General features: G+C 36.6%; 1 protein-coding gene across 3 annotated transcripts in view; it reads right to left on the bottom strand.

The window, feature by feature from the left end:
• SLC23A1 (solute carrier family 23 member 1) overlaps nt 1-13102 on the bottom strand; it is a 144219-nt gene extending 131117 nt beyond the window's left edge. Inside the window, exon 1 of one of the 3 annotated variants that reach the window (XM_072400786.1) lies at nt 12983-13102. The gene's annotated coding sequence lies outside the window, so the exon portion shown is untranslated. Of the gene's footprint in view, nt 1-7847; nt 7866-12982 lie in introns of those variants that run through there. The other 2 variants (XM_072400785.1, XM_072400787.1) reach the window with 2 other exon arrangements.
• Nucleotides 13103-20857: the final 7755 nt, after the last annotated feature.

Below are 20857 nucleotides of genomic sequence, written 5' to 3'. Positions count from 1 at the left end.
ACGCAGGATCAGATATCTGGAGCTGTCTCGGTGAGTATTTTTTTAATTTACCGGTATGTATGCTTTTATTTTCTTTTTCTCCTAGGTCTTATATTCGGGGTAGGTCTTATATTAGGGCAGGTTTACAAAATAGTGCTAGGTCTTACTTTCGGGGTAGGTCTTATTTTCAGGGAAACACGGTAGTACTTATAAGGACAGAGTATGGGGGACAAAATGATGGTGCGAGGTTCCCTCATCTCATGTACCTTCAATAGAAATGAGTAAAGGAACCAAAAATAAAAGTTTTAATGGGTGAGTCAGAAATCATAAAAAGAGAGATAATGTTTAGGAACATGTACAGCAATCTTACTTTACCACAAACCCAATAAGAGTAAACAAAGCAGCAAATAAAAGTGATGCATGTTTTAAAAATAGAAGAGTGTCACCAAATGATAAATGGGATGATCAGAATTAAAGAGACTAGAAGAATGCTTTGCATGTTTCCAGCATGTCAGCAAACCATCTGTTTCTAGTGTGTATGGGTTTTTAAGGCAAAGGTTAAATCATGCTAATTTAGGAACAAGATGCAGCACAGGCATAGGATAATATATTAAATATTTGTATAAACTGTCTTATGGTAATGATGTTAAGGCTATGTACAAAAGGATAGTCTCTTGTTTAGGGAATTCGTATTATGTTATAAAGCAGATAAAATATATGCTGTTTAAAATATATTTTGATAATATAGTACTATAATATGGCAAAGGCCTAAATTATGATATAAATCAAATTTAAAATATGTGGAATATATTTTTCTTATTATAGAGTTAAAAATATGTTCAATGATGCTAAATGTTGATTGGAATGCTACTATTAGCTTATCACATTATATACATTGAGGTGATGTAATATGAATATGCTCCACATATGTAAACTAGTTGTCATGACAAGTTTATAAATAGGACCATACTTTTCTCCATTTAGGGATAAGAGGAGGATCAGTCACGTGTTTTATTTTGTAATAATGTTATTGAAAATTTCAATAAATGTGACTCTAATGTACTTTATGTCTTTTTTATTTCCAAGATAAAGGTTCTACTAAAAGAGAAGTGAGAGTCTTTCCATGGAATATATAGGTTGCATGTTTTGAAAGCATGAGGTTGTGATTTAAATAAATGGCTGATAGCATCTGTGCTTAAAAATGCATGATATGTGATGTTTGATAATCACTAATTACTAAAACTAATATTAATAATGTCAATAAATATAATTTAAGCATAATTGAATGATAACAGTGTACAATACTAATCAACAAAAGTGTAAAAATTAAGAAATACCCTTACTTACTTGTGTTTTGATGAAGTGTAAGTGTTGGTTCACACCAGACTGGAAAGTCTTTTGTTGATGGACAAGACACATGGTTGTTAAAAACACATAATAAAATAAACCTTTGAGGGTATTAGGTTACAACTTAACCAACAGTGGGTTAAATTAGGTCTTGAAGGACAATAAATACCTTAAAACAAGTTAAAGAAGACAAACAAAACAGGTTGCCATGGTATTGAGTAATTATTTGTTACTTGTTTGTCAAGTCTTATATGTTTATGGTACCAATAAATTAAACTTTATTTAAGATTATGTTATAAGATAAAAGGTTATTGTTGAATTATGACTTTGACTTTATTTAATATTTAATGATTATTAGATGGGCCTAGGTAGATATTGGAAAAAAAATTTATAAAAAAGTCAAACTCATAATAATAATCTCTTCAGTAGAATAGGATAAAATAATATTAATAAAGAAATAAAATGATGCATCATCAATATCTATTTATTATTCCTAATTAAAATGAAAAGTTTCATGTTATGATCTTTTGACCTATCCAATGTTCACTTTTGTATGGCTCTCCACGGTTTGGATGAAACTTTTCAATGGTCTGCAAGGTGTCAGGCTATGTTCAGAACTTCACTTTTTTACACCCTACAAATGCATGAAATCATCTTGTAAAAAATATTTTAAATTAAAATGAATGGTCCTTTTCCTGTGCAGGTTTAAAACATTTAAAAGCAGTTGTTCAGAAGCTCCATGCAGTTATAAGGTCATTTTGTCATCCAAACACCACCATAGACTTAGATTTAAAAAAGAAACTTGTGCAGGCATTTATAGGCCTTTACTGCAGGCGTTTATAGGCATTTATAGGTATAAAGCCATGGAATTGCTCATGAGTCCTTGCTAAATGACAATAACAAAACACCACTTTTTCAGGAGTTTAAAAAGTTGGAACAAACACCTAAAAATGCCTGTACAGACTTTTGCAAACGCAATTTTTGTCTTTAATGGATCCTGGAGTCCTAGCTGTGCAGACTAGACTTCCAGGATCAGTCAACATTTTTTTGTAGCCTGTCTGAACCTGCTCTTTGTTTGACCACACTATGCTATGTACACACGTCAGATGATTCTCATCCAAATATCGCTTCAGGGTTAGTATCAGAAGAGAATCTGACAGCGGCTGTCCGGCAGATCCATAAACAAGAAATGACGAATAACTACAATACATGTCAAGGGGAAAAACCGGGCAGGGTGCCACACGTTTGTTCTCCCCCTCCCCTCTCCATAGAGACGAACAGCACTCGTTCATACATCTTTCAGTCCTTTGTCGTTAGAAAGATCATGAAAGGTCCTTTCCAACGACAAAAGTCTAACGTATACCTAGCCTAAGCCAACACTCCTGAAATTGTCATTGCTATCACAAGACAACCTGTTAGTTTAGAGATCACATTCAATACTTATTTTGGGGAGGCAGAACACTGAGCTGGTAGTGACAATGGAAACTGTGCATAACACACCCAGTAAAATTCCAACCAGGGATTTTCAGCATTTGTATTCGGGAAGCAAATACATGAACATAGTTTACTGCAGGGGGACTTTGAACAGCATGAAACAAACAAAATATATTTTCAACTCATGTCAGTTCCTATTTAACAGGGTGCCAAAAAAACAAATATTTTTTTCTGTTCTGTTCTTTCACTCAGCAGAAGGTAAAGTAAGCTACATATAGACTCTAGATTTTAAATCTAGCATCTGTACAGCTATCCCCAACGATTTTTATTGATCTATCTTGCCTAAACAAACGTTGTTATTTCCCTTTTGGGCAAGATACATTGAGATACCTATCCTGTGCCCAACCTTTTCCTTTTTTCATAGAACATATGTGTGTTACCATTTCAGGAGTAGATGCTGCAGCCAATCTACTGATTGTTCAGTTCTGTCCTGCCATTGGCTCGTGGGTCTTTTTAAACCTCTCCAGTTCCAGACCCAGGTTGCTGGATCCTCATTGCACTCCCTGCCTCTCTGTCAGCTAGTGGTTTGTTTGGATTCTCTGTGTTTGACCTCGGCCTGTTACCTGACTCTGCTGCCTGTCCTGACCCTCGCCTTGCCTGCCCTGACCTCAACCTGTTACCTGACCCTCGCCCACTAGGGTCACTGGCCCATCACTCCTTGTGGGGTGCATTGATGAAGGCCAGGGGCACCTAGATTTCATGTCTCATGTAAAACTGTGTCACCTGCCGGGGTAGGCATCCTGTAACAATATGTCTTTACAGCACACATTTATTCTACTGTTATTGGAAATTATCAGAAATTTTTGTTTACAGAAACAAATATTGAATGTGTGTTCTATAGTGTGAGCGAGTGTCACTGGGCATCAGTTATCTCACATCTATAAAGACATGTGCACACTTGAGTAATGAGAAAAGTAAAAGTAAAAAATGTGACAGAAAGCAGATTCTTTTGTATGAAGTTAAAAAATGGTGGGATTCTTTATATGTGTAAATAGAAACTCCAGTTTGTATATACTGGCACAAATATACATATTTTACCAAAGTTTCTGTAAGAACAGTCATATTAATTTTAAGTCCTAAATGTAAAAGGAGATAAAATGTACATCAAAATGTCGTTTAGTCTTGGATACCTATTTTCTTTTTAACCCCCTTAAAGCAGAACTAAATATTATAATTAAAAAAACTTTTGACCAGGCAGGTACTTCATTGCAAAAGGAACCGTTGATATCTCTTCTGCAATAATAAACCTGCCTGATCACAATTTTTAAAATACACTCACTCACCGCCATACTCTTCTTTTCTGGGAAACCCTATCTTAGGCCACCTTGAGTGGCTGGGCTGGGATGATGTAACACTCATGCATACGTGTGGGAGTTGATTCAGTATCATTCTTACCTAATGTATACCGGCACCACAGTTTAGTGTTTGAAGAAGATAGCCAACAGACAGCTAAGTATGGTTTACTGCAGAAGGGACATTGCAAAAGTAGTGACCAGGCAATAATAGTATTAATAATAGTAATAATTGCAGTGACCAGGCAATAATAGTAATAATTGCAGAAAGGTAAAGGCAAGTAGAACTGTAGTTCCACTTTAATGACTGTCTAAAACAAAAAACTTTGTGTGATTGATTGTAACTATATACATTATTTTGTACAACCTACTGTATATGACACAAGTTTCAGGAGATACAATAAAACAGCTATTCTTTATATATTATATATTTAATAATATTCATATTATATATGCTACTGTACAGTTATATTACGTTTCACATTTTCTAAAAACATTTTTAACAGATGTTTGTGTTTTTTTTATTTAAAGTTTATTATTAAAATTATTAAATATTGGACATATTTCGGTAAGTTATGCCTAAGAAATATACGCCTACAATGTAAAATAAATTTCCATGCAAAAATATGTAACCTTTTTGCGTGGAAGTACCGACAGAATTAGAACGCTAGGGGGGTTAATAATAGCATGCGATGCCAAGCTGCAATTTCTAAAGTAATTTCTTGTATTGAAAGAAATATAGACTGCAGAGATCGAGACATAATTCTGCATCTGTTTAAAGCATTGGTCAGACCTCTTCAGGAATATCCAGTCCAGTTGTGGCCACCATAAACTAATAAAAGGAATGCAGGAGCACAGCTAAGAAGAGCGATTAGCTGAACTGAATCTATTCATCTATTGTGAAGAGATATTTGAGGGGGGATATGATCACCCTATATAAATGATCCATGAAGAGAACTTGCTTCACAATTATTCACTTTAAGGCCATTGAAAAGGACAAGAGAGCACTCTTTGCGCCTGGAGAAAAATGTATTTAATCTCTACATGGAATAGTTAGAAGAACAGAATATAACAGGGCAATAAAGTTTTTAAAGTAAAAACAACAGAGACTGTTGGTCCAGGGAACATCTGATTGCTTCACTGAATCAGAAAGGTTTTTTTTTTTCCCTATGGAAGCAAATTGAACTATGTTTATAAGGTATTTTTGCCCTCCTCTGGATGTGATGATTTGCTCTGGGATTGCAGATGGGTGTGGTCCAAGGAGAGAAAACCCTGGCTTGAGTGGGTGTAGGAAAGAGGGCTTAGATGTGTTAGGTATTGCGCCAGACCCCTTCCGTCTCCTATCCCTTTCCTATATACGCTTTACCTTCCCTTTTTCTTGTAAATAAATCATTCCCTTTTATAAGTTCTTTATTGGCCATTGGTCCTTCTTTGAAACTATGACACCCCAAACAGAGCAAGTTCTACAATTACCATATTCATAGCTCATAGTATAATAATGTGATGGTCTCTAGAAAGAATGCTTCTTACATTGTTGGCCAGTGGGAAGGCTGCCAAGCTTATGGATACCAAAAATCTTGGTATTGGTTAAACTGACCAAAGAGTCACCAACTGCTCATTGCTTTAGGAATCTCTAACAACCTCTGGAGAAACCCTGTTAACTAGTATGAATTACTAAAAATGTACAGTATAAATATACCACAACCACAGTTTATTTTTTTAAATTCACATGCTATTACCAAAGAAAAGTTATGTGACTGATGATAACCTGTCTGCTGTGAAATGAATACTCAATGTCTTGTGAACCTCCACAATTTTATATATTGAAGTTGATATTTAGAGATAAGCACTATAACTTTGCTCGCATTGTTAGGAAATGCTCTGTCTGGCGAGTCTGTGCTGTGTACCATCGCAGTAATAAACACTGTCTGTTCTGTCCAGCAATGTCATTTGCAGCAGCCAGGGGAACTAAGATAGCAGCAGCCTCTGCTTCCCTTTAGTAGTGCAACCTGATGTATTTTTGGCATCCCCAGCATCCATTGTTGGGCTGCACACAGCTGAAGGGGATTCTAGAGGCTGATCAGCTCCTGACTCAGTCCTGCTCTGCTATTGGCTGCTGGGACTTTAAAGCCTCTCTGCTCCCAGTCACCAGTGACTTTTATAGCGTTTAGCTGGGCTTATTTGTGCTGGAGGGTATTCTGAGTATTTCTCTGTTACTGACCCTTGCCTGTTCCTGACATTCTGTTTGTACTCTACCTGGACCGACCTTTGCTTGTGACCCCGACTCTGCTTGAGCCCTTCCCTTTGTACCTTGGTGGACTGATGTCCTGTGTTTTGTTTCTGGATTTCCTGATAATTCTGTACTCTGCATTTGTGGGCTTCTGGTCAGCTACTGGTTTATCTACAGACGCCATCCCTTGCGCACCAAGCTTGCGTGCTTGGAGACGCAACTAGTCTTCCAAGGATGAGGAGGGGCTGCTATAGGCGAAGACTGCGGCGATAGATTGGGGGACTGCTATCTGAAGAATACTGGTACTGACCAGGCCTTACACGCATGTTTTTACCTTTGAGCTCATAATCTTTTGATATCGCATCATAGAAATGTAAAAGTTTATGACCTTCAAAGTATTGTATTATTGTGACTTCATTAGAATATAGAATTAGCTATGTATGTCTTTTTTTTATAGTAGCAATACACAGAATTTCCTGCAAAAAATACACCTGACAACACAAAACAAGTTTAACATACCTTCATTCAGACTGAAGGAAATACTATTTCAAGTCACTAAACAAAAGCCTGATGCAAAACATTTCATAGGAATCGAATCACACTTTAGGCAGTGTTTACACAAGGGGGATTTGTTATAAATTGTGATATATGTTGATATATGTTGTGTGTACTGTTTTAAATGTCAAAAATAAAATAAATTTACGTAATGAGTTGTACATTTATTAATTTTCCTTCTCTTTGAAAGTAAAAATACCTTAAAAAACCCTTTTTGTAAACACTACCTAAAGTGTGATTCGAATCCTAAATGACTTCATTGGGATGTTGTGCTTTTTTGACATTTATAATTTAGGGATGGGCCTTAACTGAACTTGATGGAAGTTTTCTTTTACCACTGATAGCTTATCCAAGGGAATACCCTTTATATAGATGTTATATAAAAAGAAAACTAGTGCGGATAAATCCAATAATGCTGTTTTAAATAGGCAGCCTTTTGTGAATTTTAAAGGCAGCTCCATGAGGTTCCTGGTGGCTAGCATCTTGCCATCTGCTTGGCTCCCCACACTGCTGCGCTGGTTCTTAAAGGTTCTTAAAACTACTGAACCACCCACTGTTAATTTAATCTGAAATGTCATAGGTGGGAAGCTACATTTAGCCTCTCATCTAAGGAAGAGGTTCAGGGGCATGAGTAAGTGTTAACTGCAGCGTAACCTCATTGCCAGTCTGAATATAGCCCAATTCATACCAAATCAAAATTTGAACATGTAATATTATCAATGTGTCAGTTATTTACCATTTATTAACTGCCAGCAAGCCACTTGAAAACTTGCTGCCTTGAAATGACGATCAACTACAGAGAGCAGTGTAATATATATTAGTACCTCAGTGGTAAAAATGATCATAGCACATTATTATATTCTGTCAGCCATCCATAGTTCTAGATTCCTGACTGTTATCTATGTGTTTTTTTTCCATCTTACAACAGAATAATAAATTAATTTTCTCACCAAGATAAGCAGAGATGACAGTAAAAGCTTCTAAGATCCAATGTATAGGTATGGTTTAGTTTTCAGTCTTCCATTTGCTTTTTTTTTGAGTAAAAGACTTACATTTTGCAGAATAGAAGGAAAAAGTTTTAGATAAGGTGTGGACTTTCACCTAAGATTGTTAGTTGCACTTTAATATTTGTTTTCTCTTTAACAGTAGTTACACATTTTCATTGATTTGCCAATTAACTGTTGTTGTGGGGAATAAATCACGCATTCACTTATCACTGAACTGGTTTCAACAAACATTCCTTAAAAAATATAAATAAAAGATAACAAATCATTGCAGTTCTATCACTGTATTCAAACCAAGTTTTGTGTAATGGCAGATTTTTTTTTTATCATAGCACCAGAAACTCATTCTGAAATACACGTAAGACAAATATATTTAGCAAAAGGGCTGTGCATAATTGTGGGGAATCTTCAGGCCCGGAGTATGTAGAGAGAGAAAGAGAGAGAGAGGAAGCCCACCTTCTCGGAAAGGGTTAATGAGCTGTCTGTCGTTTAAAGAGTCTGACTACACTCCATTTATTGCAGAGTTGACAGAGAAAGTCTTCCTCAAAGGAAGATTGCCAATTGAAAAAAGTACATGTGAGGAAAGAAATTTTCCCAAATGGAGGTAAACTACAGAGTGGAAAGCTGCAGCCCTGACCTGAGAAAACCCCTCCAAGTCAGTGTATTTGCAGCCAGTAGTGCTAAAAGACATGGGTATGTACCACCAGTGGAGGAATAGACTGGTGGAATGACTATGCCTTCCAGAGTTGACTCTTCAGTCAAAGGAGTTTCCTGTGCTTTTGTGTTGCTGAAGCAGTTTAATAAAGATGCTATTGCTAGGGGCAACCAGCACAAACCAGACCAGAATCTACAATATCGGGTTCAGGCAACTGAATCAGTGCCAAGAACTACAAGCACAAGCCAGATGCTGATTGTCTGAAAGCCTGGAGTCCTGAGTTGCAAAACAGCGGAATGAGAAAGTAGTTGTCATGAATAACCAGTAAAATAAGGATGTGTCATCTTCATTGACCATCAGATAAAGGTGAATTGCCAGAGTCAGTGTGCACCAAATAATATCCTTGGAGTATCTTTAAAACATGTAGGAAGAAGGAGCCTAGGAAGATGGAACTACTTCCTCCACATCATCCTGACCTTGTGCCATTATCACAAAGGAGGTTGTCTGGAATTGGTAAGACCGTTCCATTTATGCCATTTTATAAGACTGGTGTGGTGATTGCATACTGTAAACTAATACAGTCCATTGATCTATTATAGAGCCTCTTGCTCTTATCTGTAGACTGTACAAAAGAAAAGTTGGAAAGTCCTTGACAATGGTTAAGCCACCCAATTTTTTTGTTTTTTTTTCAATCAAGGTATTTTTCTAATTTTAAGACCTGCTTAGGGCAATATTTTTTTTATTATGTTCCAATATACAATATATAATTTAAAAAAAGGTACTTTTACTCATGACTGCAGGTGTTAGGGGATTTAAAAAAATTTAAATCATTGGTGCCAGTGGGATAAAATGAATTATTGTTACCAATTGGTATTGTCATTCGGATAATATCGATGCCATATCACTGGTGTCAGTTGGGGCACTTATTTGCTCTACTTACTTTGTTTCATTCTTACACATTACTGATGACAGGGACTATGATGTAACTGTCAGGATGGATATTATTCAATCTACAGTTAGTGCTGGCAAAACTGCAATACTAATGGCAAAAGAGTGAACAAATCTAAGGTTTTAGGGGCAAATTCTTACAGCCATCATTGTGGAAGTGCTGGAATGACTGTAAGGATTGGTGTCACTGTTTCATATAATAGGTATATAGTATATTAAAAACACAAGAAAAAGTTTGCTGTTTTACCAAATACATGTTAGCAATGTTTCTGAACTATCAGGAGCACTATGGCAAGCACGATCCAGGCATGACACTAATGACATTCCTAAATGGATCCCATAAAAGACAAGTAGCAAAGTAGCTGGACATTATGGAAAACTAATTTGTGGACAGTGTCATTGCAACTAAAGTCATGGTGCCTGCAGTAAATATTGCATCCGTGCACACTCGAGGTCAATCCAACAGAAGACTGACATAAACAAGAAGGGGTAAATAAAGGAGTCATAAAATATTACTGGAAGTTGACTAGCCTTGGCTCAATCTAACCTGGGTTGCAGTGTTGGCAAGGCATTACAAGTGGACTAGCTTGGGGGTAAAGGAGGAGTATTTGATGCAGTCTGATACTAAAAGGAATGTTAAGCTGCTTGACTTTTTCATCATTTACCATTCAGTAGGAGCAAGATTTCAAGTGAGTGGGATTCTTTAGGCATTATTTACATCCCAAATGTTACCAAGCTGCCACCTGTTTTGGTTGTTATTCATACATGCTCACAAACTTTCAGCTGCTTTCTGTTTGTATGTCATCTTTGTAGCATCACATGTGGCACATAAGATTCATTTCCTGTCATTTTTAACATTTTTAAGATGGGGGAGCTATGGCACGCATTCAAGTCTCTATTTTGTCTGGGCTCTAGTGACAATTCAGGTATGGACTTTTTCATCCATATGAAAACTTATACCCAACAGGTTAGTCTCCCATATAGACACATCAATTCCACTTTAATAGCATTAGATTGGAACACTGCTTAAATGTCACTAATAAACATTGACCTAATATAAAAAATTATTTGAAGTTTCACTTTTGAAAGCCTGTTAGTATGGACAAATGTACCTGTTTTTAAATAATTATATATAAATGTATTGTGATTATCAGTTACAATCATTTAACACTACTTATTTTCATTTATCTGTGGTAAATATTACATTAAGCATATATGCAGTTATATTCCCAATTTATTATATTTTCATGTTACAAGTACATATGAATATACCATACATATGTCAGTCAAACGTATCTTGACTTCCTTTGAAGGAACCAAACCCTCACAAGTTTAAACGTTTTTTAAAGTTTAAATTCCAGGATGCAAATCCTGTCAGACTGTGTGTTCCATATACAGAACTGTTAGGGAGGATGACAAGAATATCAGGCAACTATAAAACCCTTTTTTCACTATAGGTAAATGGAGAGAAATTTCCTCATGTTCACAATATCCTTGAGAAAATAATGGTCTCAATGCTGAAGAATTGCCTTCCAATTACCTTGGAGTGATACACAAAAAACACCTTAAACGAGACATCCAGTGATGGATGCATTTACATTTTCAGGAAGATAGGTGCAATATGGATTTTTGCCAAGTGGGTACATAACACTGAAACCTCTCTTGTAACTATAGTCAAAAATGTTTTCAATTTCAAGATGTTCTACCAACTTAGTGTTTGTGAGTCTGATAGGGGTGATACTTGAACCTTAACAAGTTGAACCCAAAGTTCTTGTCCAAAGCTGAATGAAGAAAATTCTGGATTTTGTGCTGGTGATGGATTAAAAGAAAGAAAACCCTAGATTCTGCTATTAGTATAAAAAACTTTTTTCTATATATTGTGACATATATTTAGTGATGTTTCTAAGCTTGAAGTAGCATATCTGCCAGCACACTAAAAAGCCAGATGCTAAAAGCCACTGCTTTTCGGTCCCAAGTGGTCAGGGATAGGATTCATGACCTGCCCTGGAAAGCTTTGTTCTGGCTAGAAAGAATAAAAAAAGGACCCATCATTATTAAAGTTAACAACTTTACCATTTTGGCCATTGGGGAAGAATTTCTATTGCTTTTTTGAGTCCTTCCTTATTTTCAAGAGGACTCTCGAGATCGGTGTTATTGGTTTTAAAACAGATCGGTGTTATTGGTTTTAAAACATGAGGCAGGGAAAAAGCCCACTTCCCTGTGAAAGAGTCATGAGCCAATGTTTGCTAGTTATTGAACATTACTTACAAAGATTTTACCACAAAATGCCATAGGATGGTAAACAGGCAGGTATATAATATAGAGAAACAAAAAACTTTGTAGAAACACCTGTCCAATATGCCATATTGTATGTACAAACCAGTAAAACCAAAAATCTGGAGTGAGGACAAAAAAGAACACCTGCAGGGAAGAGGGAAGTTACTTTTATAGTTTAGGGGAAATGGTTCTATGGGGATGGAGAAAATTCAGCTGTGTGCTGTCAAGAGGAGAGCCAGAAAAAAACTAATTTTATAGACTGGTTTACAGATACCAAAAAGATTGGTATTGTTAAAAACTGACCTGAGAGTCACCAACTGCTCAATGCTTTAGGTACCCCTAGCAACATCTGGAGGAACCCTGGTAACTAGAATGAATTACTAAAATTGTACACTATAAATATACCACAACCACAGTTTATTTTTTTATATTTAGATGCCATTACCAAAGAACAATTATGTGACCTGTCAGTTGTGAAATGAATACTCAAGGTCTTGTGAACCTTCACAATTTATATAATGAAGTTGATATTTAGAGATAAGCACTATAAGTATGCCTACATGTTTTACCTTTGAGCTCAAAATCTTTTGATTTCTCACCATAGAAATGTGACAGTTTATGAGCTTCAAAGTATTGTATTATTGTGACTTCATTGGAATATATAATTGGCTATGTATGCCTTTATTTCATAGTAGCAATACACAGAATTTCCTGCAAAAAATACACCTTACAACACAAAACAAGATTATTATACCTTCATTCAGACTGAAGGAAATACCATTTCAAGTCACTAAACAAAAGCCTGATGTAAAACATAACATATTGACATAACATTACTGTCTAATATTTGTTTTTTTTAACCATTGATAGCTCATCCAAGGGAATACCCTTTATATAGATGTTATATAAAAAATAGAGCTGATAAATCTAATAATGCTGTTTTAAATAGGCAGCCTTTTGTGTATTTTAAAGGCATCTTGCCATCTGCTTGGCTCCCCACACTGCTGTGCTGGTTCTTAAATTTGCTGCCTTGAAATGAAGATCAATTACAGAGATCGGAGTAATATATATTAGAACCTCAGTGGTAAAAATGATCATAGCACATTATTATATTCTGTCAGCCATCCATAGTTCTAGCTTCCTGACTGTTATCTATGTTTTTTTTATATCTTATAACAGATTGTTAAATGTATTTTCTTACCAAGATAAGCAGAGATGACAATAAAAGCTTTTTAGATCCAATGTATAGGTATGGTTTAGTATTCAGTCGTCCCTTTGCTTCTTTTGTTTAAAAGACTTACATTTTGAAGAATGAAGAAAAAAGTTTTTGATAAGGTGTGGACTTTCACCTAAGGTTGTTAGTTGCACTTTATAATTTATTTTCTCTTTAACAGTAGTTACACATTTTCTTTGATTTGCCAATTAACTGTTGTTGCGGCGAATAAATCATGCATTCACTTATCACCATACTGGTTTCAGCAAACATTCCATAAAAAACAAAAAACGAAAAGAAAAGAGAGAGAGAGAGAGAAAGCCCACCTGCTCAGAAAGAATTAATGAGTTGTTTGTCGTTTAAAGAGTCTGACTACACTCCATGCATTGCAGATAAGTACTTTTAATCATGACTGCAGGTGTAAGAGGATTTAAATAAATTTCAAATCATTGGTGCCAGTGGGATAAAATCAAATATTGTTATTTAATTTGTAAAATCATTTGGATAAAATTGATGCCATATCACTGGTGTCAGTTGGAGCACTTATGTGCTCTACTTACCTTGTACAATTTTTACACATTACTGATGACAGTACAGTTAGCACTGGCATAACTACGATACTAATGGGAATAAAGTGAACAGATCTAAGGTTTTAGAGGCAAAGTCTTCAGTCATCATTGTGGAGGTTCTGGAATGATAATACATGTTAGCAATTTTTCGGAGTCAGTAAATATTGCATCCGTGCACACTCAAGGTCAATCCAACAGGAGACTGACATAAACAAGAAGGGGTTAAATAAAGGAATCCTAAAATATTACTGGAAGTTGACTAGCCTTGGGTCAGTCTAAGCTGGGTTGCATTGTTGGCAAGGCATTACAAGTAGACTAGCTTGGGCAGAAAGGAGGAGTATTTGATGCAGTCTGATACCATTGGGAATGCTGAGCTGCTTGCCTTTTTCATCATTTACTTAGGTATGGACGTTTTCATCCATATGGAAACCTATACCTAACAGGTTAGTCTCCTATATAGACACATCAATTCCACTTCAGTAAGATTCGATTTGAATCACTAGTAAACATTGACCTAAAAATAAAAATTTTTTGAAGTTTCACTTTTGAAAGCCTGTTAGTAAAAAGGATTTTTACCTGTTAATCACAATGCATTTATAAATAATTATTTAAAATATTTACATTTATATGTGGTAAATATCACTTTAAACTTTACTTTAAATTTATGCAGTTATGATCCCAATTTATTCTATTTTCATATAACAGATAAATATGCATATACCATACTTATGTCAGTCAAATGTTTATTGACTTCCTGCGAAGGATGCAAAATCTGTCAGAGATATTGCTGTGTTTCATATACAGAATGTTTAGGGAGGATACATAGAATATTTGGCAACTTTAAACCCCTGTTTTCTCTGTAGGTAAATTGAGAGAAATTTCCTCATGTTCCATTTCTCATTGCTGAGGAATTCTCATTGCTAAAGAATTGCCTCCCAGTTGGAGTGATACACAGAAAACATCTCAAACAAGGCACCCAGTGATGGATCCATTTACATTTGTCAGGAAAATAGGTGCAATATGGCTTTTTTCCCAGACGGTGCATAACACTTAAATTCTCTTGTCAAGATAACAGTAGTCAAAAAAATCATCTTCCAATTCCAAGATGTTCCAACAACATAGTGGTTGTGAGGGCTGATAGGGGTGATACTTGAACCTAAACAAGTTGAACCAAAAAATCCTTGTCCAAAGTTAAATAAAGACAATTCTGGAACTTGTGCTGGTGATGAAGCAAGAGAAACAAAACCCTAGATTCTGCTATTAAAAAAAGAAAAACAATTTCTATATATATATAGTGGCATCTATTTATTGATGTTTCTAAGCTTGGAGTAGCATATCTGTCAGCACAGAGAAAGCCAGATGCTAAAAGCCACTGCCTTTCGGTCCTGGAGCCTGTGATGAACGCCCCCGCAGCCCGCACCCCTGTGCATTGACTTTCCAGCATGCTCAGCAACAGTCCACACACCAGCAGGTTGAAGAGGGGCTGTCACAGGGCAAGGTTAACCACTCCGTTAGCCCTTGCCAAACACACCATCACAGGTAGACTGCCACCACGTGCTTAGACGGAAGCACGCACTGTTATCTTTGACAACCGCAGTTATGCTTCTGCTTCTTTTATGTCACTTGCTGCCACTTCAGACAGGAATGTCTCAGAAATCACAAGGTTTATAGCAGCTTTTTGGGTTAGCAAGTTACACTATTTTTACTTACAGCATTCAGAGATTCAGCTTACACTTAAAACTGTTTTTTAAGGATCCTTCATCTTCCATATATCTTGTCGTTGGTTCCAACATGGACCAAGACAGCTAGGTCCTGCCCAGCCCCTCCCAGTAATTTGTCCACTTGATCCACCACCTGCCGAACCCTGGCACCAAGGAGACAGCAAACCATTCGGTTGAAGGGATGCCTGCCTATAGTCTAGAGAAGCAACAATGAATGTACCAAAGTGAGGATAATTGATGGAGATTTTTTAAGATATACCTATACACATACATGTGAATAGCTTATGTCCCCTACACAAATCAACAACTAAAACAGTATCCGAATGGCTGCTTCCAGACACAACTATTTATGACTTGACTGGGTTATCTATTAAAACTCTATATTTTATGTTGTGAGTCTACTAGTTGCAGAATATAAAATCTGGTCATGTTATGATCAAGCACGATGTGAAAAAAGAAAACACCTTTTAAAATATTCCATTGTTCCAAATTCCATTAGATCAATTTCTTGGTTGTAGAGTAATATTTGTACACTCTCTATTTTTCAATATTCTGAACTGGTATTCAAACTTTTTTCAAACACTTATACCACCATACCTTTGCCTTCCATGCATTTTGTTTCTAGGTAAAATAATAACAACAAAAATATGGCCAAATTATTCACATTTACTGTACAGCCCTGGTCTAGCACTCACCAGACGCTAGTCCTTAAACCTAACCCTGCACACTCTACCAATAGCAAGCCCCTGCTCAGCCGCGATAGGCTAGTCGCGCCTTCCAAGCACATTGCCCCCAGGACTTCTGTTGTCACACTACTAGCTAAACAACATGTGGCTAATTCCTGCTCAAATCACGGTATAGATCAGAATCTGACCTTCCCACCCCCCACTGTTCAGGCACCAGTTCTTTTTCTTACCTCCAACTTGACATAGGAGTTGTTGTTCTTCCTCCTTCTAAGCTCTGGTAAATCCATGGCAGTTTACCCTGGTTAAGTCCCTAAGTGGGGTATGTAAATGTTTCAGGAAACCCTCTCTGCTGGTCTGTCAGGGAGCTAGAACACTAGGGGGTATACTTAGTGATAGTGTACCGTTCTCTGTCTAGTCAAGTCAGCAGCACTGCAAAATCATCACCACCATCTCCACCCGTCTTGAGCTATCTCAATAAAGGGGATGTATGTTGGGCTTAGACGGGTCCCAGTGCAGCTCTTCCTGAAGAATAATTTTGTGAATCATGTCTATACAACGCAGCAAGGGAAAACCAGTCGGAGCTTTGTAAATGCCTTTAATGGAAATTTTGTGCCAATCGATTTCTACTGATTGTGGCAGGTGACTAAACCTATTACTTAACCAAGTACTGGCTAGCAGGAAGTGGTTGGGATGGGTCAAAAAATTCCGCAGGATCCGCAGGAACCAGATGAGTTGGAAGTCTTTGCATTTTCATTGGTTCAGCCCTGTATCAAAGCCATCAAAAAAGCACTTCAGTGGTAAGATCAAGTTAGTGAAAAGGAAGATTCTTTAACTGCTTTAGAAAGTCATCTGTTTCTTTTCCTTTCTTGGAAGAGAGTAGAGAATAGATACTGGAAGAATGGGCAACAGTAGAAAGAAAATATATATACAAAATACAATCAGTTAACTGTATCTTCTGGTGAGGGAGAAAACCAAACGTCTGCATATACCATCAACAGTATATGTGGTGGTGGTTTAACTGTCAAAAAATGTAACCCTGCCTTTTGGAGGATGCTGTTAACTCAAACCTCACCCAAAACAAAAACAATGAACTTAGCTTCAATCCCACAGAGCAGTTGACAGATCCGGAGGTCTCTTCCATCTGGTTCCGCGTCCTCCCGGCATCTGTCTTTGGGCTCTTCTTACGACGTCATTTGACACAGACGCGAGATCGGGTGATGTAGATGGGTAAAAAAAACTTGCTGATCTCACTAGCATGCCTGAGATGCTCGGGCATGTGCAGAAGGAGCACCCAAGAATCTCTTGGGATGCGTCACGTAGGTATCCTGCACTCCTATTCATTCTTGATCGCCTAGGTGATTTAGAATTAGGGGGCGGTGCAGCACCCTTTTTAAAAAAAAAAAAAGTCTGTTGCACAAAATAAAACAAACAGAATTTTTTTCCTTACATAAAAGAGACATTGGATGGTGGATACATCATCTAAGCCTGGTGTTAGATGCCTTTTCAAGGACAGTATTTGTTTGAGGACAAACTAGACTGCTATCAGTGTTTCTGAAAAATAGAAAATTAGCAAAGCAAAATAAATTTTAGTACAGGGCTCCTCCAACAGATCAGTTTAGAGAGTCCAGGCAGGTCTTATCACTAGAACTGGAGGGTTCATCTTCAAGGCATGCAAAATCTTGTGGGACAGTAGGATCTGGTCCCTCTAAATGTTTTTGATAGGACACCCACCCAGACCCGCAAAGTTGGGAGAAATTGGCACTGTTCAGTTGGGTCTGGGTGTAACATATCAAAATGCCATGGGTCATTAAGACGATTTTGGTGGTGCACTCTTGGGTTTTCAAAAGGCACCCAGTCTTTTTATTCCCATTGCAATTTTTAATTCATTGGGGCAATTATACAAGTACTGAAAGATTAGATATTAAAGGGAGTCTATTCCCCTCACTTTATGGTTCAAAAGTGGACTGGGGATTGGTGGCCAGTAATGGATCTAAAGCATCTCATTATTTTTATTATAAAGGAATGCTTTAAGATGGGTAATATCTCAGACCATTCTACCAGGAGACTGGCTTCTTTCTATAGATCTGAAAGACTCTAGATATTTTCACATCCCAATCTCGAGAAGAGTATAAAAAAAGTTTTCATTTTGGAGTAGCAGGTATTCATTTTCAGTTTGTGGCAGTACCCTTTATTTTGTACACCCCTCAAAGGTCAAAGGTTTTTTAAAGGTTTATCTTTTGCTTGTAGCCTTTTTTCCTTAAACTAAGGTTAGAATTAATTATTAACTTGACAATCTGCAAGGTCATTCCCAAAAAGACTTGTTGGCATCAAAAGATATTATGATAAAAGTTTTGAGAAAAGTCTTTGATCTATCTGGAAACAAAAATAAATACAGTGGGGGAATAAAAAATTGTAAAAGCTCCTCAAGGCTGGAAAGGATATGCTTTCATCAGTTAAGCTGATTGATCGAGCAAACCTGGAACGAATGTCCTAAAAGGCATTTGCTATTTGTTAGCAAATGTTTTCAAACATGGACCAGATCCATACCAGGCTTGCTGGATCACCCAGCTTCATGAAAGCGTAGCCTCTTCAGCATTGGGGAGCTTTAATAAATCAGGCCCAATTTCTCTTGCAGAAGAGAACATATGGTGAGCATGCAACCAGCCCTAAGGTTCTCCCGTTTGGTGGTTGATCAGTGCTTCACAATTTTTGAAACTATGGTCTCCACTTTTTCTATGGTAAAGTGGGCTCAGTGATACAGTCAGCTCTTGAGTGCATTTTAGTCACAAATCAAAAGGGGTAACTTCTGCGGTTTCTAACACCAAGGGTAACCCTCATTTAAGATGCCAGTCTGACATATTGGGGTTGCACAATGCCAAGGTCATTTAGCCAAGGTCTGTGGCCCCTCACAGCTCAGGGTTTAGGGTCAAATGTGTTGGAATTCAGAGCATAAGAATTTCTACTTATAATAGCTAGCAAGGCAGTGTTTTAGAGAATGAACAAAGTGACTGCTATTAATTCATCTTTTAAATGTAATATAATTTCATTTTGTAATATTGGAAAAAAGTTGCAGTATTTTTATTGAGACTGTTGACATTAAAAGAACCATTATAGGTTTTAGCCAAAATATAATCTATCTAGTTTTTTTTTTATTGTGAATGTCATGGCCTCCTGCCTTGCTTGGAAACTTGCCATTGGGGGCCACATAAGATATTTGCTGGGTAATATTGTTAATAGGTGTTTAGGAATCTCTAGTGTGTACATTATTTTAGGAATCTCCAGTGTGTATATTGTAAGTGCATACTATATTGTTGTTTGACCAGTATTGTTAGAAAGTATTTATATTTAACAGCTTATTGTTATTAATATAGTTGATATTGTACCTCCATCATATTTTTACCTTAAGAATCAGAGGAATGTTCTTTTTTTCATTTTTCCATTTTTTGTGAGTAGAGAATTTTTCCAAAAATAAACCTATTTTCTGTATTTAACAAATTTAAATTCAAAAACCAAACTGGGCTTTATGATTACACCTGCTTAAATTGATGATAGAACTAGCTAGCAATTTAATAGAACGTGTTAAGAAACAAAATTCTGGTCACAAATATATTTTGTGCAATAGTCCTAACCACGTTTTTTATTGTCTCAACATTTGCTGGCTTATAAGTGTTTATCAAATTCCTTCCTAAAGGTAGCCTCAAAAATAGTGATAGTGGTCTGGAGTTTGTGTACAAAACAAGTGCAACAGAATGGTTATTTTTCACCAGTCTTTTGTAAGCCATTTATGGCCGCTTACAGACAGCATATTCTAAAAGTTAGAAAACAAAAAGACAAATGCCATCCCACTTGAAGTGCAAAGAAGTTAGTTGATTATACAATCAAAATGCCAAAATTTTCAATGTTCTTGAAAGGTCACCCACCACCTCTTTTATCTGGCCTTAAAAGGAATATGAAATAAATGGATATAAATGGAATAAACTACATAAATGGAATGCAGCTAAAAGTTAAGCATTGGAAAATCTTAAATAGGTAAACCAAAAGATCCTAAATAGGGGAATGCATGTGCGTCAAAATACTTTGTTGGTATTAGTTATGACCTTTCATTCTCCTAATCAGGAGTTTTTCATTTTTATGGTCACAATTTCTTAAAGCTTCAACTTTTAATGAAATAATATATTAGTTTATTTGGTATGGTACACCTGCTGTTTGGCCTGTCTCACCACAGCCAGTGAGCTTGGGAAATAGTTACATAGTCAGTCAGGTTGAAAAAAGATATGTCAATCAAGTTCAACCCATAGAAATATAAATATATCCCAGGTAAAAACTCCATAGACATAGTTGATCCAGAGGAAGGCAAAAAAAACCCTGGTACAATTTGCTCCAACAGGGGGAAAAAAATCCTTCCTTTATCTTTACTTTAAAGCTTTATTACCCAGTTAAATTATGTACTTCTAGAAAAGCATCTAGCTTTTTCTTAAAGCAATCTATAGTACTTGCTTAAACTACTTCCTGAGAAAGCCTATTCAACATTTTCAGACCATACAGTAAAGAATCCCTTCCTTATCTGGAGCTTAAACTTCTTTTCTTCCAGACGCAAAGAGTGCCCTCTTGTAATGATCTTGAAGTAAATAATCAGAAAGATAAATGAACCGTTTATATATTTGTACAGGGTACATATCCCCCCTAAACGTCTCTTCTCAATGGAGAATTGATTCAGTTCAGTGCTTCTCTGATCATAGCTGAGTTCCTCCATTCTTTTTGTTAGTTTAGTTGCCCTTCCCTGCACTCTCTCCGATTCCACAAAATCCTTTTTTGTAAACTGGTGTCCAAAACTGGACTGCATATTCCAGGTGAGGTCTGACCGATCCTTTGTACAGGGGCAGGATT

The sequence above is a fragment of the Pyxicephalus adspersus genome, chromosome 2 (genome assembly GCF_032062135.1).
Source record: "Pyxicephalus adspersus chromosome 2, UCB_Pads_2.0, whole genome shotgun sequence".
Lineage (NCBI taxonomy): Eukaryota > Metazoa > Chordata > Amphibia > Anura > Pyxicephalidae > Pyxicephalus > Pyxicephalus adspersus.
Note: the sequence above shows the minus strand (reverse complement) of the source record. Positions and strands in the feature narration are given on the sequence as shown.